The sequence below is a fragment of the Aedes aegypti genome, chromosome 1, assembly GCF_002204515.2.
Source record: "Aedes aegypti strain LVP_AGWG chromosome 1, AaegL5.0 Primary Assembly, whole genome shotgun sequence".
NCBI classification, from domain to species: Eukaryota; Metazoa; Arthropoda; class Insecta; order Diptera; family Culicidae; genus Aedes; species Aedes aegypti.
The window spans coordinates 243305260-243313244 of NC_035107.1; the positions used below are offsets into that span (position 1 = coordinate 243305260).

Genomic DNA, 7985 nt, shown 5'->3' on the forward strand with positions numbered 1-7985 from the left:
GCATCGGTGGTTCAGTGGTAGAATGCTCGCCTGCCACGCGGGCGGCCCGGGTTCGATTCCCGGGCGATGCAAATATCACTTTTTGAATATGACACGAATGACATTATGTATGTTATGTTCAGTAAAAGGGAATTAAAAATCCAAAAAAACACCAGAGAACACCATCACGGTTGTAAAATTAAACTAAAAAGTAAAAAATGGTGTATCGATGGGTTGAATAACTACAAAAAATATCAAGTGACACAGGAGGCCATGTTGTCTTTGTTGACTTATTTTAATGACACATTTTAATGTCGAACTTATTGTAAGCATCAATCAATAACGAGTATTATAAAAAAAGGATAAAGCTGGACAAACATTTGAAAAGGGCACATCGACATTGATAAACAATGGCTTTGCATGACGCTGTTGGACCCCATTCAACTCGATCACGCTCACCAATACCACTATCAGGAAAAGCTAACATTGATTTTCCTGATAGTGGTGTTAGTTTACGTGGGTCGGCTTAAAAGGGCTCAACAGCAACGTTTCTGGAAAAAGGCTCAAGACCTTTTGGGCCCTTTTCAAATGTTTGTTCAGAAAGGAAATAACATAGGCGGCTATGCCCTTCTACGTCTACTTGTAACCATGAAAGCCTTAGGGACCTTGGAAAAATATGCGTAGAACGCCAGTGCTGTATGAGCCATTTTACGAGACGTTTCGGAACAGCTGATCGCCGCAACGGCGTCAATAGACAGGAGACCTGGGATTAAATCCAGCGTGATTTTCAATAACGCCTCGTCTTACCAAACGAGGACATGGAGAAAATGACAAAAATGAGATCCAAAAAAGTTCGTTACTGCAACATTACACCTAGTTATTGTATCAGCTACCTCTTTGTTACCCATATTGCACATAAAAAAGCACTTTTGTGATCAAAAATATTTTAATAATTTTTCTCCATTTAAGTTTTCGCCTGGATGAAAAGCTACGCTAGAAATGCGCACAGTCATCAACCATCATCATCGCGAAAACTGACGCCGATGATTGAAAAATCCCAGGTCTCCTGTCATTTGACCAGGCTTCGTAAAATGGCTTATTAGCTTATTCATAAGCATCACAGTTTGAAACAGACAAACAGACTTATTACTCCACTTACTTCCCACAAATAGCTTTTATAACGTTAGATTAATATACAGGTCGGAGTCGATTATCCGGAGAATCGTTTTTTTTTTCACTCCGGATAATCGAATCCTCTCGATAATCGAATCACTAAGAAAAATTAAAATCTGCGATAAAAGAACTGAAATATTATCTTTTTTCGTTGTTTTATTTATATGATGCAGTGGCGTAGCCAGAAATTATTTCTGGGAATAGAGGTCTTGAGAAGTATTGTATATTGTATATTGCAATACTAAATTATCTCAAAATTATGCATAAAAACTGAAAAACAAGAATATCAAAACATATATTCCGGATAATCGAGTCTAAAATTCCGGATAATCGAATCCCGGATAATCGAGTCCGACCTGTAATATATTGTGTCATTGATAATAGTGCTTAAATCATTTTTGTTCGCATATTAACAACACTTGGTGATTGATCTTAAGGTGAAACTCCTTCAAGTCCACAAATGCCAATACATACAAAGTGTATCAACACATATATACGAGTATAATACAGGTCTTGTAGAAGTATAAAGTATTGGAACATGGTTGCCAATATATTTTCCATACGGAAGTATTAACGAATATTAGTAAAAATTTCTTGAAAAAGAAAATACTATATATTTGCACAATAGATCGTTCATTACTCACGTGAACAATATTAGAAAACATGATTAATGAACAAAAACTTTAATAAAAAGGCCAATAATTGTAGTGCACACCACACTCCTTCAAACGAACAGTTGAATTTCAAGGTTTTTCGATCGCCTACGACTTAATATCTATAAGATTATTCTCATTTGTTAAAGCTAGTTTGCATAAAATAGCTGCTCTCGCAACCTATTGTTTTTGTAAATAGCGTTATTCTCACTTTGACTTAAAATATTTCGTAGAGGAAAACAAACAGCTTTGGCAGCACTGACAGCGTAAAAAGAATCACCGCGCACCAGAAAAATAGAAAAATACAAAAAGGCAAATTTTGTGACTAGGTGATGGTTTTTGGCACTAATCTGCCTAATTTTATGTATTTTTTCGAGGAAATCATCTTGTGCGAGTTGCTACGAATATGATGATTGCAAGTAAATTGTACTAAACGAGCAACGGTGAGTGAATTTAAAAGTATTTTAATGGAAATTGATCCTAGTTGATGTGCATGAAAGTGTAAACAACCGTGTGTAATCTTACCCTGCAATTTAGAAATGACCACGGATTGGAAGATTAGGAGTGGAAATGATTTATTGAATAATAGTAATAGTTAAATAAATGTGTTCCGTCATTGGGTTAGTGATTTAGCAATAATTTATGGCAGGTAAGTTAAATAAATTAAGAAAAAATCAAAATATTTGGCATTTGTGTTTGTAGGTGTGAGGAGGCCATGTCCACTGCCATGACAGGGATTCATTCCTATATGTCCTTAATTGGACGATAATGATATTGCGGCAATTCAACCGCAATTTATTCTAAGTTTAATGTTTGTTTGTCTGTAGATGATCCTTGCTTCTTAATTTTCAGTTCGAGGCTAAAATTTTCATTTTTCAGGCGAGAAGTGTAGAACTAGCCCTCGTGTGTTAAAATACACTCAAATAAAGATTAAAAAAAAAAAAAAAAAAAAAAAAAATTTTCAGGCGAGGCTGAAAATTTAAATTTTTGTGTGCGATTTCTGGAAAAGAATACATATGTAGGAAAATGTGTGTCCTGGAACAGTTTGGCTAAGTAGCCCGTTATTCGTTTTGACAGCCATGTTGACAATTCAGCTTGCAATTTCAAAGTGATAAGACGAGACGAGAGATGATTGATACGGAAAACTATCACTATATGCGCTTACATGCTGATGCTTTTTCAGTTACGTCATTGCAATACCAACTGATTACCATTAATTCTATATTGTGACATGATTTAGCAACTATCATCAACGACGCGTACAAATTTCAATGACGGCCTATACTTCGCCTTACGTGTATTTATAATATGTGGAAAACTGTATACATTTACATATGGAAAAAATAGGCATTAGGAAAATGTCGCTCAAAGCTGGGGGATGCGAAATGAAAATCAACAAGCAGCAAGGCTGCTGTCAAACTGAAATTTTCGTAGAAATGATCAGAGTACGCCTGGAAATGTACGGTCATGAATTTGCCACGCTAAAAATTGTTATACAATTTATGTAACACAAAAACTACCAACTGTTGCTTAGCACTAGTATCTAATTTTTTTGCAACTTTTACAACAAAAATCTGTTATTTTGTGAATGTACATTAAAGATTAACGCACAAGAGTATTATAAATGTACAATCAACTCGGCATAACTCGATATTGAAGAGATCATCGAGTTAGGGAGGTATCGAGTATGAGAACACAAAACCAGTGCAACTGCGATCCGCCAAGGCACCATCAAGGTAGCCATGAAAACTAGCTTTTATCATGATATTTTAATTTGATATCGAGACACGAAATATCCAGTAAGGGAGAGTTGATTGTAGTCAGGCATTGCATTTCATCTCATCATTCGATCATCTGAGCAAGATACGGATCAAATAATAAGATATTATCTTAGAGCTCTTTGATCGATTATTGAACTGCATCTTTGACTCACTTGAGTCAAGATGAAATCTTCTCATCTGAGCAATCCGTGCATCAAAAAGCCTAGATAGAAACATTACAAACAGCCCGGCTGTCACGTATGGTGTCTAAACAGAATTGTAAATCATCTGTTGGATATTAATCAACGGAAGTAAGGCTCAAGAATCCATCATTCAATCATCAGCAATCATCAAAAATGAAAAACCAGTTTTTTCGTTCAATTTCAAAGATATCCTCATGAAAATCTATTACTGCATTACAGATAGCAAGTGCAATGCAAAGATAGATACTCATAAACATTACTTCGGTTTTGAGCAAAAAAAAAATTGGTTTTGAAATTTCGCAAAACGATGATGGTAATTTTCCTCGTAAGTAGATAATTCGTACTTTGAGCAAATCAATTATAATTTTTCATATGTTTATAGGTGGAATGCTTCCATTGTTTTGCGGCTATACTCGTAATATGTTTTATTTCTGTCGGGCCACAAACGCAACTGATAGGCAGAAGAATCAAGTAATAAAGCGCTTTCGTAGAAACACTTTATATCAACCATAATAAACGATAAAGAAATTACATATAATTGAATCAGTTTGGATTACCATTATTGTTAAAAATAAATTTGTTCAAGGAAATGGAAGATTGCTTCATTAGACATTGAAATAAAATTAGTCGAGACAGATATCAGTTTTTCGTAAAGCACACCACAATTCAAAAAAGCCTAAATAAAATTTCATAAAAGATCTTGTGAGATGTGTCCCAAGAAACTGTACGCTTCTTGGTACGCTTTTCTTGTTAAAGAGGAATTCATTTTTAAGGAATTCTTCCTCTTTGGACAGAAAGTCCAAACAATATGAGTTTAGTCTACATTTCACCACCAAAAAAGCAGCGAGAATCTAAACTTCCATTTGAGGGGTGTTTCAGATTTACTAGTTTTTTGTAGTATAACGACAACATGTGGGTAGAAAGAATCGCAAGGTTGTAAAACGCAAGTGCTGATTGGAATTGCTCTTTATGGAACTTCTATAGCAGACTATGAAACTCAGCCGAGTGAAATATATGTATACTGCTTATATTCGCATAGTCGTGGTAACTGCCACTGACGTTTTTTGTATATGTTGGTGGTAAACGACAAATAACGAATGGTTAAAGAATGTTCCTATGCATTCATCTAGATAAGGATAGGAACAAACGCCCTATCGATTACAAAACATAGTATTTTCATTCATACGCTGAATCATGTAGTAAAAATGCTACAGTTGTCAATGGCGTTTACATCGACCATGCGAACATAGGCAGAATAGCCGTATATCAAATTTAAAACAGAAATTAACCCAGATGTCACCAAACAAGCGCCAAGATCATCATCAGATAGAGAGATGGCATCATATCAAAGCGCTCTTGGATTGCTGATAATATCCCTTCACCATGCCTGATTGTAGTATAAATATACTATTGAAAACATGTTTTCGCAAAAAAAGTTTGCACGCCCAACGTGGGGCTCGAACCCACGACCCTGAGATTAAGAGTCTCATGCTCTACCGACTGAGCTAGCCGGGCACATATGTAAAAAGGTGCTCAAAGCTGTTTTTGTTCCAAAATCCTAACATCGAATGTTAAAAAGAACGATGTTGATGAACTGAAGCAAAAGTTTTCCAAAGCTCCAATGAACTTACACGCCAATAATATACTACTAGGCGTATGTGCAAAGCACATGGAAGGTGAAGAAAATGGTTTTGCTTCTAGAAATAAAAAATATATAAAGATGGCTTGCTGCAAGTTTTTAACAAGGACATAGAAATTTTACTGTCGAAATGGTGCCATGGGAAAATGGAGTGCAAAAAATATTTGAAATATATGCGAATTTAGTCTGCACATCTCAAGTGGCGTTGAGTTTATTTAATTTTACCCTCTGATATGATATAGTATTTTCAATCGCACTGGAACAAAATTTGAAATTTTTGTTATAAATAATACAATGAGAAAACTGATGTTTCACTGCTGGTTAAGAACAGAATACTTACATTGATTTTAAAGCCATTGCAACTAAAGTTCATAACAGAAAATTAAATTTTATCTCTTATGTAATTTGAAAATCAATATATTTTTTGTTGTTCTTCTCCTCTTTGTCTTTTATAAATGAAAAAACCGGGTGATCGATAAATATGGTGATGACTATCCGATTCCTAACAATTTATTTTTATTTATTGTGAAAGAACAAAAAACATCGCAATTTTATTCCAACTTGGACTCTGAGTAAAAAACTTTTACCGTGTGCCATAAAGAGGCGCTATAAAAATTCATCGGATTCGAACACTGTGAATTTTTTTCATAGCTGCCTATCGGTCATGGAATAATTCTCAAAGTAATTCCAATGGCAGAATTTTATTTGATGAGTGCTCTTCAGGATATTTCTCAATTCAATACCCTGATAGCCCTACATGTTTTTCCTCTTCTAGAAATCCATTGATTTGGTCTTAACCGACTCTAGTCATCTTTGTAGCCAACTTTGCTGATTTTGATTCTGATCATATCCCTGTTACATTTGAAATATCTCAAGAAGCGATTCTCAATCCTATCAGCTCCATTTTCAATTATTTTCGAGCCGACTGGAATATATATGAAACATTTATTGACTCTAATCTTAAGGTGAAGCGGCGTGTAACTCAAAGAATCATTAGAATCAACATTGATGTAACAGTAGTAGTGTCGTCTTTCCATGTATATTTTCAAAACAAACAAACAAAAAATATAACATTTGTGTTAAGCATATTGTTATGTAAACACATGGAAAATTTAGTAGAATGACGAGTATTGGAAATCAAAATCAACTGTTCAATAGTACATATCAAAAGAAAACATTACAATTTAATGAAAGGCAACGGAATTTCTCTGTTTTTTATTGGATTTATCGCATATTTTGGTTATGCATCGCTATGGTTTATGTTTGCAAGGGATGACGGTGTTGCCAGGTGATTGGTGACAGATTTTTCTAGCAATTTTTCTATGCTTGTTTTCTGAACATTTGCTGCATATTATAAAAACTTATCATTTTGTAAATAGTTTTCCATCACAAGATCACTGATTTAATAAAGTTTTAATGATTTTTGTGATCAATTCACATTAAATGCTATGATTTTACAGATAGCAACTCTGACATCACTGCGTTCAACGATCGCGATGATTGTGCACACACGATAGACGCGTCCCGACGCATCCCGACGCATCGCACTGAGGAGCTTTTCAATTATTTTGGGTGGTCCAAATTGATAAACACTTAGTATGATTTTATGCTTCGTAGAGATGGTTTCTGTAATTTGAGAAAATCGAAAAACAAACAACGTATGAGTTTCAAGTTTCTATGCTTTGCCCAACCTTTCCGCACTGAAAATTAATACAACAGAAAAAAAATTGAATATTTTAGACTATAAACACAGGCATGTCTCAGTGTGCGGTGGCGGCGTCGATTCGCAACAAGTGAAAACCATCGCCATCATTGTTTTGAGTGATGCGGTTGATAAAACTTTATAAATATTGAAATCCCGGTGGAAATGTGTTCTTTTAAGGAAAGTGAATAAAAGATTTGTTTAGTGGAAGTGTAGTGAACGCAATATGGAATCCAAAACACAAATGCTTGCCGCTGAATTACAATCGAAAAGGTAAGCACCTTCTATTTACAAGTGTAGTTGTGTGAGGCAATGAAATGCGGCATGAAATCGGAGATATTTTTTGAGAATATAAATCTCATGTATATTGTCGCTAAATTGATAATGCTGTATCTGAAAGTGTTGATTAAATATTGAAATACCACCTGAAGCATTTTTCTTTGCATAAATTATCCATTTAATCAGGTGATTAGCAGTTATATTTCATCGATGTTGCAAATACCAATACTATCATAACAATATGTTAATGACTTTGGAAGAAGCCATTTTGTGATGACGCACCAAAAGGCCTTAACAAATTCCATTGTTGAAGCCAGGAGCATTGCAATTCTAAAATGTGAAGTAAAATTTGAATCCGTGATTATAGACGATGATCTTAAACTCTTGATTCATCTTAAAAACGTGAGTAGAAGGCAATTTCAACGCACTCGCGATCCTGCTATGAAAATTATATGGCAGGATTTGCAGAAAGAAATCAAGAAACGTTTTGCACAATTAAGAAACAAAAATTTTGAAAATAAGATTTCTCAATTGGACCCTGGCTCTAAGCCCTTTTGGACATTATCTAAAATTTTGAAAAAACCTCAGAAGCCGATA

General features: G+C 34.7%; 2 non-coding genes across 2 annotated transcripts; one reads left to right on the plus strand and one right to left on the minus strand.

Moving 5' to 3' along the window:
* Trnag-gcc lies at positions 1-71 on the plus strand. The gene has a single exon. It is a non-coding gene; the product is annotated as a tRNA-Gly (tRNA).
* A 5139-nt stretch (positions 72-5210) lies between these two features.
* Trnak-cuu lies at positions 5211-5283 on the minus strand. Its single transcript has one exon. It is a non-coding gene; the product is annotated as a tRNA-Lys (tRNA).
* Positions 5284-7985: the final 2702 nt, after the last annotated feature.